The sequence below is a fragment of the Diuraphis noxia genome, unplaced genomic scaffold (genome assembly GCF_037042655.1).
Source record: "Diuraphis noxia isolate RWA-SAM2 unplaced genomic scaffold, SU_Dnox_SAM2 contig0005, whole genome shotgun sequence".
Classification (NCBI taxonomy): Eukaryota; Metazoa; Arthropoda; class Insecta; order Hemiptera; family Aphididae; genus Diuraphis; species Diuraphis noxia.
In genome coordinates, this window is record NW_028301715.1 from 32,970,696 (window position 1) to 32,984,598 (window position 13,903).

Genomic DNA, 13,903 nt, shown 5'->3' on the forward strand with positions numbered 1-13,903 from the left:
TTTAGTATTACAACAATGAGGTGAACAAATTATAAATAGTTCAAACATATACATTTTTATATGACAGCTAAAAGAATTATTATTTTAAAATATTTAATCATGTGCAGCAGTATAATATATGTATCTAATCCATTGTATACCGACTGTACCCAATTTAATTTATTAGGCAATGTAGTAATAACCCATATGGAAGAATAACGAACAGTATATTAAGTAATAGGTACCTATAATGTATAGTGCTACACATTTACTATAATACAATACCATGTGTAATGTAATCCACCATTATTTTGATTCAAATCATTTTACCATAGCATATTAGCATAATAATAAATAATCGTATTAAATATACATAGCTATTCAAGTGTTGGCCTTCGTTTAAATATAGCATAGCATATTCATATATAGTTAATTAAAAATTAAAAATTATTTTTTTAGAATTTTCAAATATACTTACATATGTAATCATAAAATATTATAAGCTAAAAAATAAAACCATTTAGATTTTAGAGGACTAATTTAACGAGGCCTTTCTCCAATTGGTCCGATTTTGTCCATTAAAATAAGCCAAAAAAAAGTAAAAAGTAATCAAAACCAACTAACTAAATCTTGTAAGCAATTATTTGCAAAATAATAATGATTATAATTTTTATTTATAAATACATTTAAAACTCCTATTATAGTCGTACTGGACACTCGTAAAAATTATTCGGTGACAACAATAATTTTACCATTGTGGATTCCAGAATTTATGTTTACTATGAAAATATATCGACCGAATACATGTATATACAACATTAAAACACATACACAATATCTGAGTGTATAATAGGTTAGGTTAGGTTAGGTATTTTAAATTACATCGTCGGTTATGTTTTATTGTAAGTAAATAACAATAAAACAATAAATGGTTGTCGCATGCCTAACTGAACCATACAAATTAATCCAAAAGTTTATAAATAGTAAAATCTACAATATTTCACGAGTATACGATTTATTAATCTACTTTTAAAGCTTAAGGAATTAATCTGAAAACTTTCCGTATAGAATAAAAATATGTAAGTACTCATAAAATATAAATAAGAATAGTTGAATTTTACGGGAGCTGTTGTATAGTTGCCGTATGCATTGCGCGCTTCGATATTTACGAAGCTTGTCCGTGTACTGAGCGTACGTACCGGCCGCAGTTGCTACCTCCCGGATGGGTGACCACTAGGGATTTTTAGCAACATATCCTTGCCATACATACAAAAATACGTGTTACAACTTACAAACTTAAAATCTACAAACCAATACATAAAAACAACTCCTACCGTATCACCCCACATCCAATGGCCTAAGTTGCCACGGGTTCCCACTAATAAAAAAAAAAAAAACCTTACAAAAATATTGATTCTTCTAGAGAAAATTCTGTTTGTGGAGTTATACGAACGCTATAACGCATCATCTTCGCCGCTCAAAAGTGGAAGTAGGAATACTGATTTTTATGAAATTATTTATATTACCCGAACACTATAATATATTAATTGGCTTTTTCATAGATAATAGATTTATACTTTTATAGGTATATTATAAGTAAATAATTTACTTAAAGTAATTATAAATACTTATAAGGTCTTATAATTTACCACGTTCACCGATAAGATGGCTATACCACGGTCCACGGTACTATTTTGTCGTACCTATTCTCAGAAATTTTAAACTTTAACCATTTTACTTGACAGTTGACATACTTGTAGGCTGTAGTAATCTTCTCTTACAACTGTAAATTACAGTATAGGTGCCAATATACTATATACTACGACAGAGTAAAATAAAAACTTGAACATTATGTTGTAATACAAAATTTTTTTTTTTTATCATATTATATTATTTGATACACAATCTGTAAATATTATTTTACAATAGGCGTATGTGATGGAGGTGACATGGCTTGAGTGTCAGGAGATAAGAAGCCGCCCATTGGAGGCACTCAAGGTTAGGATGTTAAAATAGGATTTTAATGTGCTAGCAAGAGAGAGTATACAGGATTAAGAGGAGGTAGAGGTACAAAATAAATATTAATATTAATTTATTATAGGGACTTGAAACCTTTTTCTTCTACATCTGTATATTATTATACTTTTAATATTTTACTAAACATAATATGGTTGTATGTAGATAATATATAGTTTTTGTAGAAATGATTAATTAATTTTTATTCTTCATAACTACGTAACCTAGTAATTATAATTATTGAATTTTCATTTTAAAATAAATTAATTTTGATATCATTGTATATTATAAACCAGACTTTTTATGCTTGGGACTTGTTATAACTGCGATTCCATAAGAAAACTATACATTACTGTTAGTATAGTCACTAACCGTCTTTTCGCGCGTATCGTCAGTATCTAGCCGTATAAGGTATAACTGTATAAGTGTAAAACCTATAGGTGAAAAAATGTCTGAATCTAGCTGTGATGAGATTGATGTAAATAAAAATATGTCACCACCTAAAAAAAATTTAAAAGGTTAGTGAAATTTAATAATACTTGGCTTAAAAATTATGCATGGATAATGTCTGCCCAAAATGAATATCAAGCCCATCATTGTAAATGTTGTCGTTGTAATATCTCCATATCGCATAGAGGGGAAAATGATTTAAAAAAACATGAAAAAACAATAAAACACTTCCAATTTGTAAAAAATCAATCAAAACGTATTTCTACCATAACTTCATACATTCCATTATCCACGGAAGAAGGTCAAGTATCTGCTGCTGAAACCACTTTCATTTACCATACTGTTAAACACGCATATAGTTATAACTTGGCCGAATGTGCTGGAACATTATTTCATTCATTATTTCCTGATTCAAAATTAACTCCAAAATATCGATGTTGTAGAAAAAAGGCCACCAAAATTTTTAGTAATGTTTTAGCACCATATAGTATAGAACAAGTTTTAGACGATCTTAAAAATAATCGACCATTTTCTATAACAACTGACGCCTCAAATAAAGGAAATATTAAAACATTTCCATTTTTAGTACGGTATTTTAAAAAAGATGTAGGTGAATGTACAAAGCTTCTTTCATTTTATTCACTAGAATGAGAAAAATCAACTTCTATTGCTAATTCTATTTTGGAGAATATAACAAAACGTAAATTAAATATTGAGAACGTTACTGGATACTGTGCAGATAATGCACCAGTTAATTTTGGTAAAAACCAAATTAAAAAAAAAAAAAATTCGAAAATCTTGGGAATTGGGTGCCCTTGTCATATTTTACACAATACGGGGAAATATGCTTGTAAAGTACTGAAGTTTGATTTAAAAATAATTATCATAAAATCTTATAACGAGTTTAGTAATTCTACAAACAAAAAAAACAACCTCCCTGAAGTCTTTTTTCGATTGGTTAGACACGGAGTGGTGTGAACTTTTAAGGCATGTTCCAACTAGGTGGCTAAGTTTAATACCAGCTGTCGAAAGATTGATAAAAAATATTGAACCGGTACCAATTGAACATACTTTTTATCTCAAGAAAATACTTCAAAAATATTGTCTGATTTTTTTAACCATGAACTAGCAGAAGCTTATTTAGGATTTTTAGCAAATATCGGTCATTAATTCAATTCTATTATAATGAAACTTGAATCGAATGAATCTTTAATTGTTGATCTATATAATATAATGGAAAAGTTAATAAATGATTTAGTTGAAAGAAAAAAAGAAAAGTTTTATGGTGCTACAGTTCGTTCTGCAATAATAGCTCAAAATAATAAAAATAAATATACACGAAATTACAAAGGTAGCAGACACATTATTAATCAAAATAGAAGAAAATTTGTTGTTTGAAGAAATAAGAGAATTAAAATTATTTTTGGTAAAGTATGCATCAGATAATACTTTTGAAACTACCTCATCTAATAAAAAATGGGTTCAATTTTTAAAAGAAACTAATGCCCCTAACCTTGAAAAGATTATTAATTATGTATTATCAATACCACATTCGAATGCGATGTCAGAACGTATTTTCAGCTTAATGAAAACTGCGTGGAGAAGTGATCAAAACAGGTTATTGTTGCAAAATTTAGAAACTGAATTAATCCTAAAAACTAATTTTGATGAAACCTGCAAGGAGTTTAGAAAGTTTTTGGATACTCCCAAAGGAAAAAATTTATTGAAAAAAATAAGATAAAATTACCATTCTGAAAAATACCATTAGTTTAAATTTATATTATATATTATTATTATATACATTTATATCAGTATTATGAATTTGTGTTATATAATATTGTTATTAATTTGTATCAGTTGTACTAATTTAAGAATATCCATAATTTTTCATAATTATTTTACTTTATTATAGATACTAAGATACCTAATCAATTTACATTTTTTTTTTTTTTTGTCCCGATTCTCGCTTTTTAATAAAGTGGAACGTCAATATCCCGATTTTTTACAATATTACATTTAAAAAAATTGTGTGTCCCGCGAGTTAAAAAAAAAAAAATCCCAACCCTAAAAGTTTTACTCTGTTCGACCGACACTCTTTTTGCCTACCTAAATAAAACACTTAACAAATTAGCGTTACTCACCATAGTTCGGCGTGCGCCCTATGATTGATTATTTCAGCAGTCCGATGTCGTTATGATTACTCGAAAATTAATGTATACAAAAAATTCGAGTTATTCCCAATAGTACGGGGACCACCGCATGGTTTGGATATTCAAGCGGACTGAAGTAGTCATCGTCACGTGAAAAGCATTTTATAATTAAAATTTCATCATTGGCAATAGGACGGCGTCAAACGCATGGTTTGGGTTGTCAGCGGTCCGACGTCGTCATCGTCACGCGTAAAGTAACATATAATAAAATTCGCATACTCTTAATAGTACGTGAACCACTGCATGGTTCAGATTTTCAGCGGTCCAACGTTGTCATCGTCACGCAGAAAGTAATGTAATCAATTTCACGTTACCCTCAATAGTTCGGAGTGCGAGGGGTGATTGATTATGCTAGTGGTAGGACGTCGCATGTTCACGCGAAAAGTAATGTACAAAAATGTTGCGTTACTTGCAATAGTACGGCTTCATCACAGTGATAATTAGTTTGACTCTGTTCGATCGACACTCTTTTTGCCTACGAAAATTCGCACAAACTGCCTGGTTTCGATTATCAATGGTTCGATATCATCATGGTCACGTGATATGTAACCTATTACAAATTGGTGTTACCCACAATAGTTCAGCGTCGCCGTGTGTTTAATTATTTCAGTGGTCCGTCTTCGTCATCGTCACGCGAAAAGTAATGTACAAAAAATTCGCATATCTTTCAATTGTGTTTGACTAATAAAATTTTATCTAAACCAACGAACTTTTGTCACAAAAATCAACGGCGCCATATCCAACACTCAAATAGCAACTGCTGGTGTTCCCGAAGGTAGTGACTTAGGTCCCTTCCTATTCAACGTCTTTACCACTGACCTACCTCTAAACGAAAACACACTTCTTTGTACGTTTGCGGATGCCACTGCTATTCTTTGCTAGCGACAACGTTCCCGTCCAAGCTACCCAAAAAATCCAAAACCATCTAACTGTGCTAAACACCTGGTTTCACGACTGGAAAATCCAATTAATCCATATTAATCCTCTCAAATTACCTTCACACTTCGTTCTTAGAATGTCCCGCAACTTTTATTGTTAATGCTCAAATTCCATCTTCCACGCAAACTAATTATTTAGGTTTAATTCTTGACAAACGCCTTACATGGGGTCCCCACTTAAAAAACAAGCGTAAAACACTCAATACAAGACTTCACCTTTTTAGACCCTTACTCCGCTCAAAACTCTCATTAAAAACCAAAAAAATAATATACATGACTCTTTTAAGACCCATGTGGTACTATGGCATACAACTTTGGGGATCAGCCAAACCCTTAAATACTATAACTATTCAGGCATTTCAGTCTATTTGTCTACGTCTAATATCAGGTGCCCCTTGGTATATTATTACCAATGAGTCACTTCATAAAGACATCTGCATTCCAACCTTAAACAGTCTTGCCAATATGACCTACAAAAAAACCACATAAAACATTCAGTACTCACTCTAATCCTATAATCATCCAACATTCATCCTATCAAATTCGAGGTTATCCACCCAGGCGTCTGAAAAGGAACTGGTGTAGGGACTTACTCTTTCCTTAATTCACTTTCCACGGGGTGCCGTCACTGGGCGACTTCCCCTTTCTGCCAATCAATCACAATCACATTTACTTATTGTATAACTGTAAATACAGATTGTAAATATAATGTTTCATCAAATAAATAAATAAAAAAAAATCTATCTATTGTACGGCTTCATCATAGTGGTAATTAGTTTGACCCGGTTCAAACAATACTTTTATTCGACTACGGCCTACATCAATACTCACGAACATCATGATTTGGATGGTCAGCAGTATGATGTCATCATGGTCACTCAAATAATAATGTTAATTAAAATACGTATATAAATTTCTGGCGACCAATATTAATTATTATTATTCATTGTATATATAACTATAACTATTTTCTTATTATAACTGTGTGCATGGCGCTGTAAATTGTCAGTATATTACGGTGACACCAACCGGTGGTTAACCTTTTTTCCATCAGAATGCAAGTCGTTGCCGACAACTGTAGGAGTTTTCGTATCACAACAATAATATATAAAGTTTTAGTCACGACAGACATGCTTTTTTTTGCAGTTTACCCTCATAATCTGACACTGAAGACTGCAAAATGTATTTACAATAAAAAGGAATTTAATAAACTATTTGAGACACAATGAAGACTGCACAATGTATTATCAAGAAAAATAAAAGAAGGATAATTAAATAAAGATAAAATTATGTTTTAAGTTGAACAAGGTTAAAAAAATTTTAAAAATGTGACCACAAAAATAAGCTAGAGCTATATTTTGAAAATAAAGATGGAAAGGAGGTATTGGCGCCCGCAGGCAAATGATTTTTAAGGATCAAAAAAGAAATTTGAAAAAAAATAAAGTCTTTGAATACACAATGAAAACTGCAATATGTATTCAAAAGAAAAATTAATGAAATAAAATAAAAAAAATAAAAAAAATAACTAAATCATGATATAATTATAATTTTAATGGCAAGTGGCTAAAAAAGTTTAAAAATTGTTTATACAAAAATAGAATAGAGTAATATTTTAAAATAAAAATGGAATGCGGGTATTGGTGGCCGCAGGCAAATGATTTTTAAGGATCAAAAAAGAAATTGGGAAAAAAATATGATCTTAGAACACACAAAGAAGTCTGCACTATCTATTCTCAAGAAAAAAAAATGAAGGACAACAAACTCATGATAAAATTATGGTTTTTAGTTGCAAGTGGTTAAAAAGTTAGAGAATTGTGTCCACAAAAATAATCTAGACCTATATTTTGAAAATAAAAATGGAATGGGGTATTGGCGCCCGCAGGCAAATGTTTTTTAAGGATCAAAAAAGAAATTTGGATAAAATTATGGTCTTAGAACACACAAAGAAGACTGCACTATGTATTCTCAAGAAAAAAAAAAATGAAGGATAATTAACTTATGATAGAATTATGTTTTTTAGTGGCAAGTGGCTAATAAAGTTTAAATATTGTGTACAAAAAAATAAACTAGACCTATATTTTGAAAATAAAAATGGAAAGGGGGTATCGGCACCCACAGGCAAATGATTTTTAAGAAACCAAAAAAAAATTTGGAAAAAATTATAGTGTAGGAAATCACAATGAGGACTACACTATGTATTCTCAAGAAAAATAAAAGATCGATAACTTATTTATGATAAAATTATGGTTTTTAGTTGCAAGTGGTTAAAAAGTTTGAGAATTGTGTCCACAAAATTAAACTTGACCTTTATTTTGAAAATAAAAATGGAAACGGGGTATCGGCGCCCGCAGGCAAATGATTTTTAAGAAACAAAAAAAAATTTGGAAAAAATTATAGTCTTGGAAATCACAATGAAAACTACACTATGTATTCTCAAGAAAAATAAAAGAACAATAACTAACTCATGATAAAATTATGGTTTTTAGTTGCAAGTGGTTAAAAAGTTTGAGACTTGTGTCCACAAAAAAAAACTAGAGTAATATTTCGAAAATAAAAATGGGAAGGTGGTATTGGCGCCCGCAGGCAAATGATTTTTAAGGATCAAAAAAAGGAATTTGGATAAAATTATGGTCTTAGAATACACAATGAAGACTGCAATATGTATTCTCAATAAAAATTTATGATATAAAATATGAAGGATAATTAAATCATGATAAAATTATGGTTTTTAGTTGCAAGTCATTAAAAAGATTGAGAATTGTGTCCACAAAAATAAACTAAACCTGTATTTTGAAAATAAAAATGGAAAGGGGGTATTGGCGCCCGCAGGCAAATGATTTTTAAGGATCAAAAAAGAAATTTGGATGAAATTATGACCTTAGAATACACAATGAAGAATATACTATGTATTATAAAGAAAAATTGATGAAATAAAATATGAAGGATAATTAAATCATGATATAATGATGTTTTTTAGTGGCAAGTGGCTAAAAAAGTTTAAAAATTGTGTCCACAAAAATAAACTAGACCAATATTTTGAAAATAAAAATGGAATGGGGTATTGGCGCCCGCAGGCAAATGATTTTTAAGAAACCAAAAAAAAATTTGGAAAAAATTATAGTGTTGGAAATCACAATGAGGACTACACTATGTATTCTCAAGAAAAATAAAAGATCGATAACTTACTCATGATAAAATTATGGTTATTAGTTGCAAGTGGTTAAAAAGTTTGAGAATTGTGTCCACAAAAATAAACTAGACCAATATTTTGAAAATAAAAATGGAAAGGGGGTATTGGCACCCGCAGGCAAATGATTTTTAAGGATCAAAAAAGAAATTTGGATGAAATTATAGTCTTGAAAATCACATTGAGGACTACACTATGTATTCTAAAGAAAAATTAATGAAATAAAATATGAAGGATAATTAAATCATGATAAAATTATGGTTTTTAGTTGCAAGTCGTTAAAAAGATTGAGAATTGTGTCCACAAAAATAAACTAAACCTGTATTTTGAAAATAAAAATGGAATGGGGTATTGTCGCCAGCAGGCAAATGTTTTTTAAGGATCAAAAAAGAAATTTGGATAAAATTATGGTCTTAGAACACACAAAGAAGACTGCACTATGTATTCTCAAGAAAAAAAAAAATGAAGGATAATTAACTTATGATAGAATTATGTTTTTTAGTGGCAAGTGGCTAATAAAGTTTAAATATTGTGTACAAAAAAATAAACTAGACCTATATTTTGAAAATAAAAATGGAAAGGGGGTATCGGCACCCACAGGCAAATGATTTTTAAGAAACCAAAAAAAAATTTGGAAAAAATTATAGTGTTGGAAATCACAATGAGGACTACACTATGTATTCTCAAGAAAAATAAAAGATCGATAACTTATTTATGATAAAATTATGGTTTTTAGTTGCAAGTCATTAAAAAGATTGAGAATTGTGTCCACAAAAATAAACTAAACCTGTATTTTGAAAATAAAAATGGAAAGGGGGTATTGGCGCCCGCAGGCAAATGATTTTTAAGAAACCAAAAAAAAATTTGGAAAAAATTATAGTGTTGGAAATCACAATGAGGACTATACTATGTATTCTAATGAAAAATTGATGAAATAAAATATGAAGGATAATTAAATCATGATATTATTATGGTTTTTAGTGGCAAGTGGCTAAAAAAGTTTGAAAATTGTGTCCACAAAAATAAACTAGACCTATATTTTGAAAATAAAAATGGAAAGGGGGTATTGGCGCCCGCAGGTAAATGATTTTTAAGGATCAAAAAAGAAATTTGGATGAAATTATGACCTTAGAATACACAATGAAGACTATACTATGTATTCTAAAGAAAAATTGATGAAATAAAATATGAAGGATAATTAAATCATGATATAATTATGTTTTTTAGTGGCAAGTGGCTAAATAAGTTTAAAAATTGTGCCCACAAAAATAAACTAGACCAATATTTTGAAAATAAAAATGGAATGGGGTATTGGCGCCCGCAGGCAAATGATTTTTAAGAAACCAAAAAAATTATAGTCTTGGTAATCAAAATGAAGACTACACTATGTATTTTCAAGAAAAATAAAAGAACGATAACTAACTCATGATAAAATTATGGTTTTTAGTTGCAACTGGTTAAAAAGTTTGAGAATTGTGTCCACAAAAATAATCTAGACATATGTTTTGAAAATAAAAATGGAATGGGGTATTGGCGCCCACAGGCAAATGTTTTTTAAGGATCAAAAAAGAAATTTGGATAAAATTATGACCTTAGAATACACAATGAAGACTGCACTATGTATTCTAAAGAAAAATTAATGAAATAAAATATGAAGGATAACTAACTCATGATATAATTATGTTTTTTAGTGGCAAGTGGCTAAATAAGTTTAAAAATTGTGCCCACAAAAATAAACTAGACCAATATTTTGAAAATAAAAATGGAATGGGGTATTGGCGCCCGCAGGCAAATGATTTTTAAGAAACCAAAAAAATTATAGTCTTGGTAATCAAAATGAAGACTACACTATGTATTTTCAAGAAAAATAAAAGAACGATAACTAACTCATGATAAAATTATGGTTTTTAGTTGCAACTGGTTAAAAAGTTTGAGAATTGTGTCCACAAAAATAATCTAGACATATGTTTTGAAAATAAAAATGGAATGGGGTATTGGCGCCCACAGGCAAATGTTTTTTAAGGATCAAAAAAGAAATTTGGATAAAATTATGACCTTAGAATACACAATGAAGACTGCACTATGTATTCTAAAGAAAAATTAATGAAATAAAATATGAAGGATAACTAACTCATGATAAAATTATGGTTTTTAGTTGCAAGTGGTTAAAAAACTTGATAATTGTGTCCACAAAAATAAACTGGACCTATATTTTGAAAATAAAAATGGAAATGGGGTATTGGCGCCCGCAGGCAAATGTTTTTTAAGGATCAAAAAAGAAATTTGGAAAAAATTATAGTCTTGGAAATCACAACGATTACTACACTATGTATTCTCAAGAAAAATAAAAGAACGATAACTAACTCATGATATAATTATGTTTTTTAGTGGCAAGTGGCTAAAAAAGTGTAAAAATTGTGTCCACAAAAATAAACTAGAGTAATATTTCGAAAATAAAAATGGAAAGGGGGTATTGGCGCCCGCAGGCAAATGATTTTTAAGGATCAAAAAAGAAATTTGGATGAAATTATGACCTTAGAATACACAATGAAGACTATACTATGGATTCTAAAGAAAAATTGATGAAATAAAATATGAAGGATAATTAAATCATGATATAATTATGTTTTTTAGTGGCAAGTGGCTAAAAAAGTTTAAAAATTGTCCACAAAAATAAACTAGACCAATATTTTGAAAATAAAAATGGAAAGGGGGTATTGGCACCCGCTGGCAAATGATTTTTAAGGATCAAAAAAAAATTTGGATGAAATTATAGTCTTGAAAATCACATTGAGGACTACACTATGTATTCTAAAGAAAAATTAATGAAATAAAATATGAAGGATAATTAAATCATGATAAAATTATGGTTTTTAGTTGCAAGTCGTTAAAAAGATTGAGAATTGTGTCCACAAAAATAAACTAAACCTGTATTTTGAAAATAAAAATGGAAAGGGGGTATTGGCGCCCGCAGGCAAATGATTTTTATGGATCAAAAAAGAAATTTGGATGAAATTATAGCCTTGGAAATCACAATGAGGACTATACTATGTATTCTAATGAAAAATTGATGAAATAAAATATGAAGGATAATTAAATCATGATATTATTATGTTTTTTAGTGGCAAGTGGCTAAAAAAGTTTGAAAATTGTGTCGACAAAAATAAACTAGACCTATATTTTGAGAATAAAAATGGAAAGGGGGTATTGGCGCCCACAGGCAAATGATTTTTAAGAAACCAAAAAAAAATTTGGAAAAAATTATAGTGTTGGAAATCACAATGAGGACTACACTATGTATTCTCAAGAAAAATAAAAGATCGATAACTTACTCATGATAAAATTATGGTTATTAGTTGCAAGTGGTTAAAAAGATTGAGAATTGTGTCCACAAAAATAAACTAAACCTGTATTTTGAAAATAAAAATGGAAAGGGTGTATTGGCGCCCGCAGGCAAATGATTTTTAAGGATCAAAAAAGAAATTTGGATGAAATTATAGCCTTGGAAATCACAATGAGGACTATACTATGTATTCTAATGAAAAATTGATGAAATAAAATATGAAGGATAATTAAATCATGATATTATTATGTTTTTTAGTGGCAAGTGGCTAAAAAAGTTTGAAAATTGTGTACACAAAAATAAACTAGACCTATATTTTGAAAATAAAAATGGAAAGGGGGTATTGGCGCCCGCAGGCAAATGATTTTTAAGGATCAAAAAAGAAATTTGGATGAAATTATAGCCTTGGAAATCACAATGAGGACTATACTATGTATTCTAATGAAAAATTGATGAAATAAAATATGAAGGATAATTAAATCATGATATTATTATGTTTTTTAGTGGCAAGTGGCTAAAAAAGTTTGAAAATTGTGTCCACAAAAAATAACTAGACCTATATTTTGAAAATAAAAATGGAAAGGGGGTATTGGCGCCCGCAGGCAAATGATTTTTAAGGATCAAAAAAGAAATTTGGATGAAATTATGACCTTAGAATACACAATGAAGACTATACTATGTATTCTAAAGAAAAATTGATAAAATAAAATATGAAGGATAATTAAATCATGATATAATTATGTTTTTTAGTGGCAAGTGGCTAAAAAAGTTTAAAAATTGTGCCCACAAAAATAAACTAGACCAATATTTTGAAAATAAAAATGGAATGGGGTATTGGCGCCCGCAGGCAAATGATTTTTAAGAAACCAAAAAAAAAATTTGGAAAAAATTATAGTGTTGGAAATCACAATGAGGACTACACTATGTATTCTCAAGAAAAATAAAAGATCGATAACTTACTCATGATAAAATTATGGTTTATAGTTGCAAGTGGTTAAAAAGATTGAGAATTGTGTCCACAAAAATAAACTAAACCTGTATTTTGAAAATAAAATTGGAAAGGGGGTATTGGCGCCCGCAGGCAAATGATTTTTAAGGATCAAAAAAGAAATTTGGATGAAATTATAGCCTTGGAAATCACAATGAGGACTATACTATGTATTCTAATGAAAAATTGATGAAATAAAATATGAAGGATAATTAAATCATGATATTATTATGTTTTTTAGTTGCAAGTCGTTAAATAGATTGAGAATTGTGTCCACAAAAATAAGCTAAACCTGTATTTTGAAAATAAAAATGGAAAGGGGGTATTGGCGACCGCAGGCAAATGATTTTTAAGGATCAAAAAAGAAATTTGGATGAAATTATAGCCTTGGAAATCACAATGAGGACTACACTATGTATTCTCAAGAAAAATAAAAGATCGATAACTGACTCATGATAAAATTATGGTTTATAGTTGCAAGTGGTTAAAAAGTTTGAGAATTGTGTCCACAAAAATAAACTAGACCAATATTTTGAAAATAAAAATGGAAAGGGGGTATTGGCACCCGCAGGCAAATGATTTTTAAGGATCAAAAAAGAAATTTGGATGAAATTATAGTCTTGGAAATCACAATGAGGACTACACTATGTATTCTAAAGAAAAATTGATGAAATAAAATATGAAGGATAATTAAATCATGAAATTATTATGTTTTTTAGTGGCAAGTGGCTAAAAAAGTTTAAAAATTGTGTCCACAAAAATAAACTAGAGTAATATTTCGAAAATAAAAAT